Source organism: Mandrillus leucophaeus, unplaced genomic scaffold, assembly GCF_000951045.1.
Source record: "Mandrillus leucophaeus isolate KB7577 unplaced genomic scaffold, Mleu.le_1.0 Scaffold105, whole genome shotgun sequence".
Lineage (NCBI taxonomy): Eukaryota > Metazoa > Chordata > Mammalia > Primates > Cercopithecidae > Mandrillus > Mandrillus leucophaeus.
In genome coordinates, this window is record NW_012098654.1 from 373900 (window position 1) to 386450 (window position 12551).

The 12551-nt window shown below is 58.2% G+C and overlaps 1 protein-coding gene across 2 annotated transcripts in view; it reads left to right on the forward strand.

Annotated features, from left to right (window-relative positions):
* Positions 1-3: 3 nt before the first annotated feature.
* KCNAB2 (potassium channel, voltage gated subfamily A regulatory beta subunit 2) overlaps positions 4-12551 on the forward strand; it is a 116042-nt gene continuing 103494 nt past the window's right edge. The window contains exon 1 of one of the 2 annotated variants that reach the window (XM_011981147.1): positions 4-370. The gene's annotated coding sequence lies outside the window, so the exon portion shown is untranslated. The remainder of the gene's footprint in view (positions 371-12551) is intronic. The other variant, XM_011981128.1, reaches the window with a different exon arrangement.

A 12551-nucleotide genomic window follows, 5' to 3' on the forward strand; every position in this document is an offset into this window, starting at 1 on the left:
GAGCCTCAGAAGGCGGCGCGCCGCGCACTCAGGCCAAGAACCCGCCTCGCGTCACTTTGGCCGTCCGGGCCACGGAGCCAATCAGAACCCAAGTAGAGGGCTACGCTTCGCGAGCGCCAGCCAATCGGTGCGGCGGCGGGCCTATCCTGATTTGCATGTCCGACGACCCCTCAACCAATGGTAATGTGACTGGCGTGAACAACAGCCAATGAGAAGCTGGGAGGGGCGTGGCCCCGGGCGTCCCACGAGGTGAAGATGCTGCTGGCGGAACCTGCAGGAGCGAGCGGGATTCGGGGGCGCTAAAGTCGCAGGGGCAGGGCGGAAAGGAAGATCCGGCGCGGGGCACAGGATCCGGAGCTGGAGCCCCCAGGTGAGTACGGGGGAGACCCCGGCGGGGCGCGCTTTCCACCGACCTGCGCCGGGACGGCGGCGGCGGGTACCCGCGAGGCCCGCGCTGCGGCAGGCGCCGCGGTCGCGTCTCCATCTCCTCTTCCCCGGCCCTGCGTCCCTGCCTCCGCCGCCGTCTCACCTCCTCTCCAGCCTCCTTACCTCCTTCTCCATCGTCGCCCTTCCCCCATCCCTTCCTCTCTTTCCTTCCTTGTCCTCCCGCCCGACCCTTCAGCTCGCATCCCTGACCCCTGCCCCTGCCGCCGTCCCTCTCCCCGGTGCACCTCTTTCCCATCTGTGCCCGCTCCGGTCCCCGCAGCCTCGCCCTCCCCTTCCCTCCATCCTCCTCTCATCCCCTCTCCGGGCCTCTGCGCAGCCTCACCGGGGCGCTGCTGGTCCCGGTCCTTCCCATCTCTTCTCAAGGCTCATCCATCGTTCTCGCTGCCTGTCCCTGTGTCGCTCCGGTCCCTTTCCCCACCTTCCCATTCTGCCCCCAGCCCCTCCGACCTCTCCCCGCGGGCACGCTCTCACCGCCTTACCCTGCTCTCCAGAACTCTGACTCTGCTTCCTGCACCAGTTCCTCGGGCTGTCTATACCACACACACCGCCACCTCTGACCCTGAGCCCGTACTCCTATCTTAAGCTTCTCCCTCCAGCCAGGCCTTGGCACAAAGCACTTCCGCACCTCCCTACCTGCTGCTGCTCCCAGGATGCAAAGACCCCACTGCTGCACCGCGTCCTGCGGCAGTAGCAGCAGCCGGGGTACCTGCCCACCTTCCCACCCCGCCATCCAGCCGCATCCTGGCGTCCCTCCTCCTGGCATTTGTCCTGGGGGCTCCTACAGGGGCTGTTCTTTGCCCACAGCATCCCCGGTTGCTCCAGGTGGGAAGGCCCTTAGCACCCTTCCTCCCTGGCCACCGTCTCCCTCCCTCCCCACCCCCACTTTCCTGCTCAGCCTCACTTTGTGATTCAGCATTTTTGGGGTTGGTAACTTTCTTGCTTCCAGTCGTGATAGGGACCTGGTTACGAAGCTGAAGGCAGGGGTCTTGACCCTGCAGTTAGCAGGGCCACCTTAGGAACCACACCTGAGCTGCCTGGTTGGGAGGGGGCTGGGGAGCTGGGGACTGCCTGTAGGGGTTGCCTTTTCCTCCCTTTCATTTGTCTGCCCTATGTTGAACTGTGTCCAAGGGGAGATGACATAAGTAATAGCTCTTGGGGAAATGGGCTATTAGCATTTATGAAAATTAATACATCCACATCCGAGGAACAGGAACACCAAGTTCAGGCCACAGCTGTCCCGCTGTCTGTCATTTTAGGATTTCTTCTTTCTCTGCAACTTCTCCTCCCCCTCAAAAACACCAGCCTCACCCCTCCCCTTTCCCCAGTGCCAAGAGTAAGCTCCTGCTCTGCTAAAGAAGCCGCATTCAGGCCCAACGTTGCAGGGTTTTGGGACCTACGTGTGGAGAGTCACATCTGCCCACCTGATTCTCGCCTGGCGGCTGTGTCTGCTGCAGAGCCCTGTGCAGCTCCTGGCCCTGTGCTTTCGCAGTGTGGGGCCCTAAGAATGCACTTGGTCCTCCAGATCCTGTCTTTCTCTCTGGGGACAGCTCTCCATGGCCACGCTCAGCCTCAGTGGCACTGACAGTGTTCAGGCTGCAGCACATACCTGCCTCGAAAGCATCATGGCAGAGGCTTCCCTGTTAACACCCAGGGCCATTTTTTTCCCCTGCGCCAGTCAGCAAATGCTTTGTAGGTGCTGATCAACACCTGGGGACTGAGCCGGGCTCTGGAGTTGGGGGGTGTCATGAAAAAAAACAGTGTGAAACCCTGTTCATGTGTTTTTTGGTTCAGAACCGTCTTGGGTCTGGATTTGGAGCCTGGATGGGAAGCAGTGTGCACAGAAGCCATTGCACCCAGGAGATGGGACATGGGCCATGGCACTAGGGAGCTGGAAAGGCCGAGGGTGCCATGGGCTGGCCAGCTAGAGAAGGCTTGCTCGCTTTCATTTTTCAGTAATCTTCTAAGACCTGAATGGTTCAGGAGGAAGCAAGTGCCACACAGTTTTGATTTGGCAGTTTCCGGCCTGGGCTTGGAGGGAGGGGCCTCCCCTAGACCTTCCTGTGTGTTGGCGCTCTGCCGTGGTAACTGGGCACACATCGTCTGTGTGGAAGAGAGCAGGCGAGAGAGCCTGCTCCCTCGCGAGAACTGGGGGAACGTGCTTCTGTTTCCAGGGACTCTGGCCAGGAGTGGCATGTGTTTGGTCCTTGGCTAAATTCTCAGTGATATTCGCGTCGCCAGAGGTCCCAGAGTCAATGTTTTCCTGGCGTCCCTGAATAAGGAGGCAGGACAGTGGGCAGCTGGGGGCGGCAATTCGAGAAGGATTGATGCCAGAGGTGTCGAGGGCCATAGACCCCATGTTCCTGCCAGCCCCTCTCCCACCACCAGTAGGGCTTGGGTCTTGGCACCCAACAGCTGGTCATCCTTGCTCTCAGAGGATTAAACGGAAGGACAGGCTTCTCCAGGGTCAACAGAGGCAGTGACGGAGCTGGGTTGGGCCCCCTACTTCCTACTTGTTTGAGCCCAGTTCGTACCTTGGCTGTCCGAGCTGAGGAAAGCCAGCCCCCGGCTGTCCCTTGGGAAGGCCACTTGAGGCGTTGCTGACATTCATGTGCGCAGCCAGTGCCCTTGGGTGTATCCAAGTCACTGGAGGGGCTGTTGGGAGCGGGAGGTGCCACTACCATGGAGATTTCTCAGCGACTCAGTCCTGCCTGGCGTGCAGGCCCTGGTGCAAGGGATCTGTTGTTTGTGGCCTTCAAAGAGATGACCCCATAGTTAGAGAAGAGTGAGAGCACCAGGTCCGTGGTGGGATGCAGAAGAGGAGGGACCCTCTTCTGCATCCCACACTGGAACTGCATTTATGACCTCGGTTCGCCTCAGGCACTTGTAAATAACCCTGCGAGGGAGGCTGGATAGGGAAACTGAGGCACAGAGCAGCAGTGAAACTGATCCCGGCCTCCCAGCTAGTGAGGAAACCTTGATTCTGTTCCTGCTCTGCCAGAACTCTGTGGCAGGTGCCGCTCTGCCATCACCTGAGCTCCATTGAATGTCTGAAGTCCTCACTTCCGCAGGGGTGAGTCTCCCAAGAGGCCCCGGAGGCCCAGGCCCAGACTCTGGGGGATATGGAAGCGCTCCTTTGTCATGGCATGGGAAGCCCTACACTGCTCTCTCCTTGGTGATGGGCAAGTCGCCATGCTCCGGCCCATCTTCAGGCTGAGTCTGTGAAGGGATGCACCGCCTGCACTCAGCCAGTCCCAAGGAGGCAAAGGGAACAGGGCCCTCATTCCCCAGGAGAGAGCACACTGGGGGAGGTGGGGTGGCACACCTGGGCTTCGTCCTGTCACGGCCCAGTGGCTCAAGGCTTTCCTGCCTGCCTGCCTCGGCTGGGCAGATGCGTGAGTCTCCCTGCCTCATGGGCCTGAGCAGATGCTGGGCCCTTGTCCTTTGCCACATCCTGGGGAGCCCAGATGAAGGCCGGCCTCCCTCTTCCTGCACACCCACCGTGGGATGAGCCCTCGGCTCAGGCCCCTCCCTGCCTGAGGGTGCCCTGCCACTGCCACACCCAGGTTTCCACTCAGACCCCTGCTGGCCAGCGTCTCAGGAGGCCACTCACTGGTCTGCCCAGTGACCACGTGGTTAGCCCCAGAGACCCGGGTGGTGTGTCTTTGGTCACAGAGCAGCCCCATGCCCACCCTGCCGTCTTCCCCGGCCCCTGTCTCACTGCAGGCAGCCCCCCTCCGTTTCTCCAGCACACAGGTACCCGCAGAGCTAACTGCTTTGATGCCATGCTGGATGCAGATAAAATAGGACTGGGAAAAGGGGAAAAGTAGAGAAATGGTGGGGACGCCTGCCTGGCTGTCCGCCTGCACCTGAACCCAGTGAGAAGGCTTTCCTGGCTGTGATCTTGAGCCCTGACTGCCGAGCGGCCGAGATCCATCATCCGACTCCATGGCTGGGAGCCGGGCACAGGTTTCTTCTCAGACCCCACACCAGATTCAACCCATTCCACGTGGGCCAGTTTTCTGGAGTCACTTCTGGGTCCTGTAGACCCCTGAGGTCTGTTCCGCGGCGGTCCTCCATCACCAGCCTGGACTCTTTCCCTGCCAGAGACTTAGCTCTCTGCGTCTCTGACTCTCTGGCCTGCTAAAATACGTGGATCATTCGTGTCTCCCTCTATCTGAATGGGTGAACTGCCTCAGTGGTAGGAGCCTGGGGCTGGTCCCTGGCACACAGTGGGTGCTGGGTAACTGTCAGTTCCCCCTCTTCCAGTCGGACGCGGAGCCCCAGCCACCATCCTGCCTGGAGCTCAGGTGGTTCCTGGTCAGCCCAACCGAGCCCCCAGGAAAACCGGAGCAGAGGAACTTGGCTTTCCTTCTGCGTGGTTTCCTGAGACCTCTGGGCTGGAGTGCCCCGCTGAGTGATTTCATAGTGAAGAAGGAAGGAGGGAAGGAAGGGGAAAAGAGGGCAGGAGGGGAGAGCCCATTGCCCTGGTCTGCAGGGAACAGCCTCCCTGTGAGGGAGGGACACTCATTGCCCTGTTCTCCTTGACCTTGGGCCTTGTGGAGGGCCCGCGAGCCTGCCGGACCCCCACTGCACACCTGCCCACCTGTCTGATTCCAGCAGCCCCTGGGCACCGAGGGGGTTGCAGAGCCATGCTCCGAGCATGCTCGCCTTCCTTCACCATGGATGTGTTTTCATTTTCCATCCCCTGGCAGCTTCATGATCTTTCATTTCAATCTCAGGCCCTGGTATCCACAGGCTGTCAGTGCAGCCTAGGACAGAAGACTCTAGAATTCTGCCTTGGAGCCCTGTGATCCCAAACACTCAGTCATGGCAGGGGCTCTCTGAAAGTGATATTCTTAGAACCCCTCTGAGATACAGGAGAGTAAGGAATAACTAGAATGCATGAGCAAGGAGATTCAGCTCAATCTATTCATTGGAAAACAAATTTAAATTTAAAACATTAAAACCTATCATACCAGTGAAGGGCGAAGGTCTTAGCAGCAGACATTTGAAGGACCAAGAATGAGCAAGACCCACCTCCCTCCTGTAGGGCTGAGAGCCAGGAAAGGGATGCAGTGACCATGTGCCCGGAACAGTCAGAGAAAACCCTGCTGATGGGGAAGGAGATGTGGGGGCAGGGGGGACATTTGACCTGGACCTTCAAAGACAGGCAAGTTGTGATAGGCAGAGCTAGGAAAGGGCGATCTGGGAAAGGGCTCTGCATGGGCAAGGTCACAGAGGGAGGACCGGGCAGGCTGGAGGATGGCCAGAGGCCCAGTGCATTCACAGGCTAGGGCATGAATATGGGTGAATAGGATGACTAGGAAGAGGGCGTCAGGGCCAAGGACACCATGGGGCTGGACAGTGATGGGGAGGGAGGGAGGGAAAAGGAGAACCTAGGAGCCCCCCAAGCTTTTCTTACTGGGTCTACCTGGGCTGCACAGACCGAAAGAGGCAGAGCTGGAATTGGGGCTTCTGGATGGGGAGGACTAGGCTCAGTCGACCTTGGGTTTCGAGGTCTGTGTCTTGGACAGCAGTGCCTACGGGCATTGAGAGGGTAGGGCGGGAGTTCACAGGAGAGGTGGGACCTGGAGGTGACTGCCACCTCCCCACTGGTCACAGCCCTGACAGTGTCACCTGGAGGTAGTGCTAAGAGTGGCCGAGGGTACGGGTTTGACAGGGAAGATGAAGGTCAAGACAGACAGGAGGGAACCCTGGATTCTTCCAGAGCCCAGGAAGGAGAGGAAAATAGAGGATGAGGCAGGTATCCACTGCATCCGGTGGGCCAGCCGCTGCCGAGGAGGCAACCTCTGTTGAGAGGGGAAGCAGAGCTGGGCTCCCAGGAGTGGTGAGGGGTCGAAGGACCCCAGATTCAGCACCACCAGCTTCCAGGCACTCGCCTACCATCTTATCCCTATCTGACTGATGCAGAAACACTGAAAGTCCAAGTGGCTTCCCTAAGGCCTCCAAGCTACTAGGCGCAGGAGCCAGGACCCCAAGTCAAAGCCCACTCTGGTAACCTTTGAACTTTGCCACCAATGGCTCTGAAGAAATTTGACCATGAAAGGAGGAAAAGGAAGGTGAGGGCACAGGGCGGCTCTTGGGCTGGCAGGCGCAGACGAAGCTGCTTTGCTGCTTAACCGCAGCTGCCAGCAGCACCCTCTTGCATCCGCCGCTTTAGAGACTATTTCAACGGTGCATTCTTCCATTTCCCGCCTTAATGGGGGCATTTCTGGGGACGCCTGTGGACTGCAGGCTGGAGCTTAGCCTTGTTGGTGGCCCTGCATAGGTTGGCTGCATAGTGCTTTATGTTCTGTGTAGGAATTGTGGAGTCTTGGGGCCTGGGTGGGCTGAGGGTCCTGAGCTGTCGGTGTGCCCAGCAGACTTGCAGGGCATGGTGCCTGCCCAGCCCTCAGGGGTCCTGGTACAGCTTAGCAAGCTCCTTGGCCACCAGTCCCTGGTGACTCAGATCAGGGGTTCCAAGAACATGCTTTGAGAAACACTCCCTAGCCATTTCAGTCTGTCGGTGAACCTGCCCGCCTCTACTTCTTAAGGAAGCACACGAGGAAGCTGTTTGTGATGGTTGAAAGCTCTGGCGAGAAGGGCTTTGCGGGGGTTTCTGTAATTCTTGGGAACATGTGAAGCCCACGTTCTACTGGAATGCCCTGCACTTTTGTGAGCTTCAAATCTGAGACTGCTTTCATCCTCCCGTGCATGGCGGGGCGCCTTGTTAGTGTCCAGGCCTCTTGGATTGTGGTTTGGTTCAGGGGTACTGATGGCCCAAGCACTTGCCCGCGGCAGAGGAGGCCAGAGGTTGGTACGGGGCCAGTCCTCGCCACCCTGTGCCTGACCATACAGAGTCCGTCACCTGTCTGTGCCCTGCCTGTGCCCCATCTGCACCGTGTCTGCACCCTGCCTGTGCCCTGTCTGTGCCCCGTGTGCGCCCCATCTGCACTCTGCCTGCATCCCATCCATACCCTGCCTGTGCCGTCTGCACCCGCTCCACACCCTGTCTGTGCCGTCTGTGTCCTGTCTGTGCTCCGTCCCCATCCTGCCTGCACCCTGTCTGTGCCCCATCTGTATCCTGCCTGCGCCATGTCTATACCCCTTGTGCGGCCCATCTGCACCCTGCCTGCACCCCATCCATATCCTGCTCTGCCGTCTGCACCCTGTCTGTGCCGTCTGTGCCCCATCTGCATGCTGTCTGTGCCCCATCGGTGCCCCATCTGCACCCTGCCTGCACCCTCTCTGAGCCCCATCTGGGCCCTCTCCATGCCCTACCTGCGCCCTGTCTGTCTAGATAGATCCTGCAGCGCCTCCTGCCTCTGCTCAGTCAGCCCCCCGCACCCCCTAGAGGGTATTGCCTTTCCATAGCAATAAGTAGCGGGTAATTTTAGTCATCCAGACCAGGAGGTATTTAGGTGTCACAGACAGAAGGCCCGGAGCCATATTGTCCCTTTGCTCCTACAAAGGATATAGGATGCCCAAAACAGGAATTGCAAATCCCAACTCAAAACCTCCCCGTTCTGCAGGGACACAGGGTGCTTTGCTCCTTGAAGGAGTAGTGGACACCTCCTTATTTACATCCTTCCTGCCTAAAAGACAGTGGGGGTGTCCAGGGGACATCAGCCACCCTGCGCTGGGGCACTTCAGAGGCTCCAGGGAGCTGCCATGCTCTCTCTCCACCCCAAAAGATGGGTCTAGGGAGGCCACTGGGGCAGGCGAGCCCGCTTCTGTGAGGAGTGAACCCCACCCCCCACCATCCTGCTGGTGTGAGTGACAGTTACCAACAGACCCTGAATGGGGGCTTTCCAGAAAAAGAAAAAAAAAAAAATGAGTGATATCTCTGGGAGAAAGGGGCCTGTTTAGATGAAGCCTATAGGCCATTGGGGTCTGAAGTAGCAGCTGGGGATCCCAGTGACGCCAGTGCTGACAGCCCTCTCCCGGGCAGTACTGCAGTGAGACCAGGGCCTGAGGAATGTCACTTGCTCCTCATTAACTCACGAATCAGGAGCCAGGACAAGGTCACTGCCCTCATTGCCCACATCAGAGCGGGAGGAGATGTATGGTCCAGGGCATCAAGGTACCACTCAGGCCACCACCAAAGCATCAACAGCTCACCAAAGCATTGGCAGTGTCCATCTAACATCGTCAGGAAAGGGGGAAGCACTAGACGGCCGTGGCCTCACAGGCAGGGAGAGTGGGGTCCGAAGGTGCAAAGACAGCATGGGGTGTCAGGGCACTGCGGGGAGAGGGACAAGGGAAGGTAAGGAGGGACCTTGGAGGTCGGAACACCTTTCACAGAGGCCTCCTGCTTCCTCTGTGCTGCTGAGCTGGGCCATTCATCTGGCCTGGATGGAGGGAAGCTGACCGGGGTCCCTCTGCGACTCTCTCTCTCTCTCCTCTCTCCTCTCTCCTCTCTCCTCTCTCCTCTCTCCTGACACACACAGACACACAGAGCCTGTGCCACCCGCCCTCATTCCTTGCCTCACCTAGGGCCGGAAGGTTCTGGCTAAGCCTCTGGGAGTGCCACTGGGAGGGATGCCTAGGAGAGGCTCTCCCCAACCCTCCGGCAACGCAGTAATCGTGGTCACCAGTTGTTGGAGCGGCCTAGCCACCTGCTGGGTGTATGGGTGCTGAGGGCCTGTCTGGGCCCCGTGGTACACCCATGTAGGTGGGTCTCTTGGGAGCAGTCTGTGTGAGCAGCAGGAGAGGTGGCGCCTCACCCCAGGTTCTAGAGGGGACAGGATAACACCTGTCCCCAGGCTTGGCGGAATCCCTGGTCTCTAACGCAGCCCGGAACACACAGACATGAGCCAGTGTGGGGCACTGTTGCTCACATGGTGGTGGGACTGGGTCCTGGGCCCCTGGAGCCAGTGGCCTCAGAAAGCCCCTCTAGGCTCTCTGAGTCTTTGACACTGTGCAGCCCAGACTCCTCATTTTATAGACAGGGAAACTGAGGATAGAGGACTCATCCTATACAGCCGGTGTCACGGTGCAGCTCTCTGACTGAGGCCCCTCGATGTCCTCTAGTCTCTCCAAGCACGCCCTGCAGTGGTCATGACTGCTGACATCTGTCCCTGCCTAGACTGTGGGCCTCGTGAGGACAGAACATGCCTGCTGTCCCCATCACCTCTGTCCCCTAACTCAGCCTGACTGGTAACGCACTGGCCATGTCATGAGGCCTTGGAACCAAGCCTAGGCTTCCTGCAGGCCAGCAAACATTGTCCCCAGCACCGGCTCCCTGATTTCATCTCCCCTGGCTGTGGCAGGCAGGGAGAAGCCTTCAGAACCAGAGAGGATGAGAGGACTCCTGGCCCAACGGAGGCCAGCTGTGACACCAAGGGGTCCTTCCCCAGGTGTCTTCCCCACCAGGCACAATCCTGCTCTGAACACCCTGAACAACAGGCAGTGCCCAGGGGAGGCCAGAGACAGCCACGGCCTCGGGCCTGGCACTCAGCCAGACCTGGCAGGTCATCCTCCTGCAGCTGAGGATGAGACAAACCAGGTGCCTGCCGCGGTAGCTGTGGCCTGAGCTGGCATTGGTGGCTGATGGCCACAGGCTCCCCGATGCCTGTCATCTGTACTGAGGGCTCTGTCCCAGCCCCTGAGCCATACGTGGTGCCCACACTGCCAATGAGGACACAGCTTGTGCTTTTACAGCCAAGGCACTTAATTATGTTGAGGTAAATCCTTTGAACTGCAGAAACCATCCCAGCACGTCCCCATCAGGTGTTCCCAGGTGGCAGACAGAGAAGGCCAAGGTCCCTCGAGTGGATTTCCAGGGGCGCTGAAGGGCTACCGCCCTGCCAGGACTAAGGGGTGCCGGGAGGGGGCTGGACAGCCGAGAGTGGCTGCCCCGCTGCAGGAAGAGGAGGCAGGCACTTCACCCTACTCTGGACTATGCTGACAGCGGTGTCAAGGACTCTACCATCACCGTCGTCCTTTGAGTTGGCAGCTGCCCTGTGTTGTAGATTTGCTCCGGCTCTGGCCCCTTGCTTTGTCCCCCCCACACATTTGCTTTTAGTCCTCAGCTCTTCCTGTCTCTGTGTCCCGGGTGAGAACAGATCCTAGACCTTGTCTCAGGTCACACAGCTACCAGAGGACAGAGCTAGAACATGACCACAGCAGACGCCTGATCCTGTGCCCCAGGCGACCCGTTCACTGGGCGGGCGCTCGCCCCTCCTGGGCCACAGTCACCAGGATGCCAGGTAAAGGGAAACCACACGGGGGTGAGACCAGCCCGCAGCCCCAGCAGCCTGGCCCCTGCTGGCTGCATATGCTCCAGAGCCTGTGCTACAAGCCCAGGTGGCCGGAGTCTCCTGTAGGATTCCCCATCCCACCCCTGGAACTGCTTTTCCTGCTTCCCACACACAGACCCCCCCAACCAGAGCAGGGTCATGGGGTCAGAGGCAGGGTCCCTGTGGTGTGGAGCAGGGGTTCCTCCCCACTTGCTCAATCGGCTGCCTTCAGCCCCTGCAGACACACGGGCGCCCTCCACCTTCTCCACCCTTAGCCCGAGCCCTTCCCCAGCCGGGAACGTTCACTGAGTGGCCACATTATACCCTCCCATTTGTCTATAATTCACTTAAACATTATTTCCTTGGCGATCTGGCAGCTCTTCACTCTTCCGAATCAGGCTATGGGAAACATTTGTGTGCATCTCACTTTATTTTCTCTCTTGAACTATTAGGATAAAGTCGCAGACGTAGGATTCCTGGACCCCAAGCTTTGAACCTCTACCACCCAATTTTTTTCCCAAAAAACTTGTAGAATAGTTCATGCCCCAGAACCAGCCACGTCTCCTCATAGTAGTTTCACCTCAACCTCACCAGCAATGAGTATTTTCATTTAAAAATGTTTTTATCTGCTGGTTATGTGATTGCAGAGGCATGGCTGGCCCCAGCTTGTAGTGGTTGCTTCTGCATCTCTTTTTATTCAGTGGGGCCTTTAATGGATGTGGTGGAGTAAAGCTGCCTTTCAAATTGCTGCTGCAGCACTGCCTGGCGAGATATTAATCTTTCATGCCCCATCACGTGGTCATGGGATGGTAATCCTCTTTGAAGCCATTTGTTATTTATTCTTACAGTCCCCTGGAGAACAGGGAGGAGCCCCCAGTGCCTGGATCATAAACTCAAATACAGAGAGGGCTGCAGACATTTCAGCTTCAAGGTTGGAGCAGAGGCAGGACTGGGGCCCGCAGGGGTCCAGACCCCCAGCAAAGAGGTCGCTTCCCACAAAAGATGGTTGTTTTTCTGCTTCTCATAGAACCTGCTCTGGGTAGAGGGTTTTTTTCTTTTTAAGAGACAGGATCTTACTGTGTTACCGAGTCTGGTCTGAAACTCCTGGGCTCAAGTGATCCTCCCGCCTTGGCCTCCCAAGTAGCTGTGCCTGAAGATGTGCATTGCTGCACCCAGCTCGGTTAGACGGTTTTTAAGCCCGGGGGTGTATATGTTTCCTGGTACCACAAGCAGGGTGGCTTGAAACAGTATTCTCTATTCTCTCATGGATCAGGAAGCCAGAAGGCAAGGTGTGGGCAGGTTTGGTTCCCTCTGGAGACCGAGGGAGCGTGTGTTCCAGGCCTTGCTCCTGGTTCCTGGTGGCTACCCGTAGTGTTCCTTGGCTTGTCAACACACCCCCGAGATTCTGCCCCCATCGCCACATGGCCTTTTCTGTGTCTGTCTCTTTTTATATGGACACTTGTCATTGGATTTAGGGCCCATCCTAATCCAGGATGGCCTCCTCACAGGATTCCCACCTTAATTACACCTGCAAAAACCCTTTTGCCAAATAATTCCACATCGACAGGTACCGGGGATTAGGACTTGGGTGGATCTTTCATGGAACACAGTTCACCCCACACAATAGGTTTCTACCCCCAAGTCCCACCTCCAGCCCCGTCTCCCTCCAGAGTCTGGCGGTTTCCTCCTCGATGGACAGTTGCTTCCCTCTGCAGAGACTGCACACCAACTGCTGCTGGCTGAGGGGTGGGGGTGGAGTGGGGGGATGTGGGAGCTGAGCTGAGGGGTGAGGGTGGAGTGGGGGGATGTGGGAGCTGAGCTGAGGGGTGGGGGTGGAGTGGGGGGATGTGGGAGCTGAGCTGG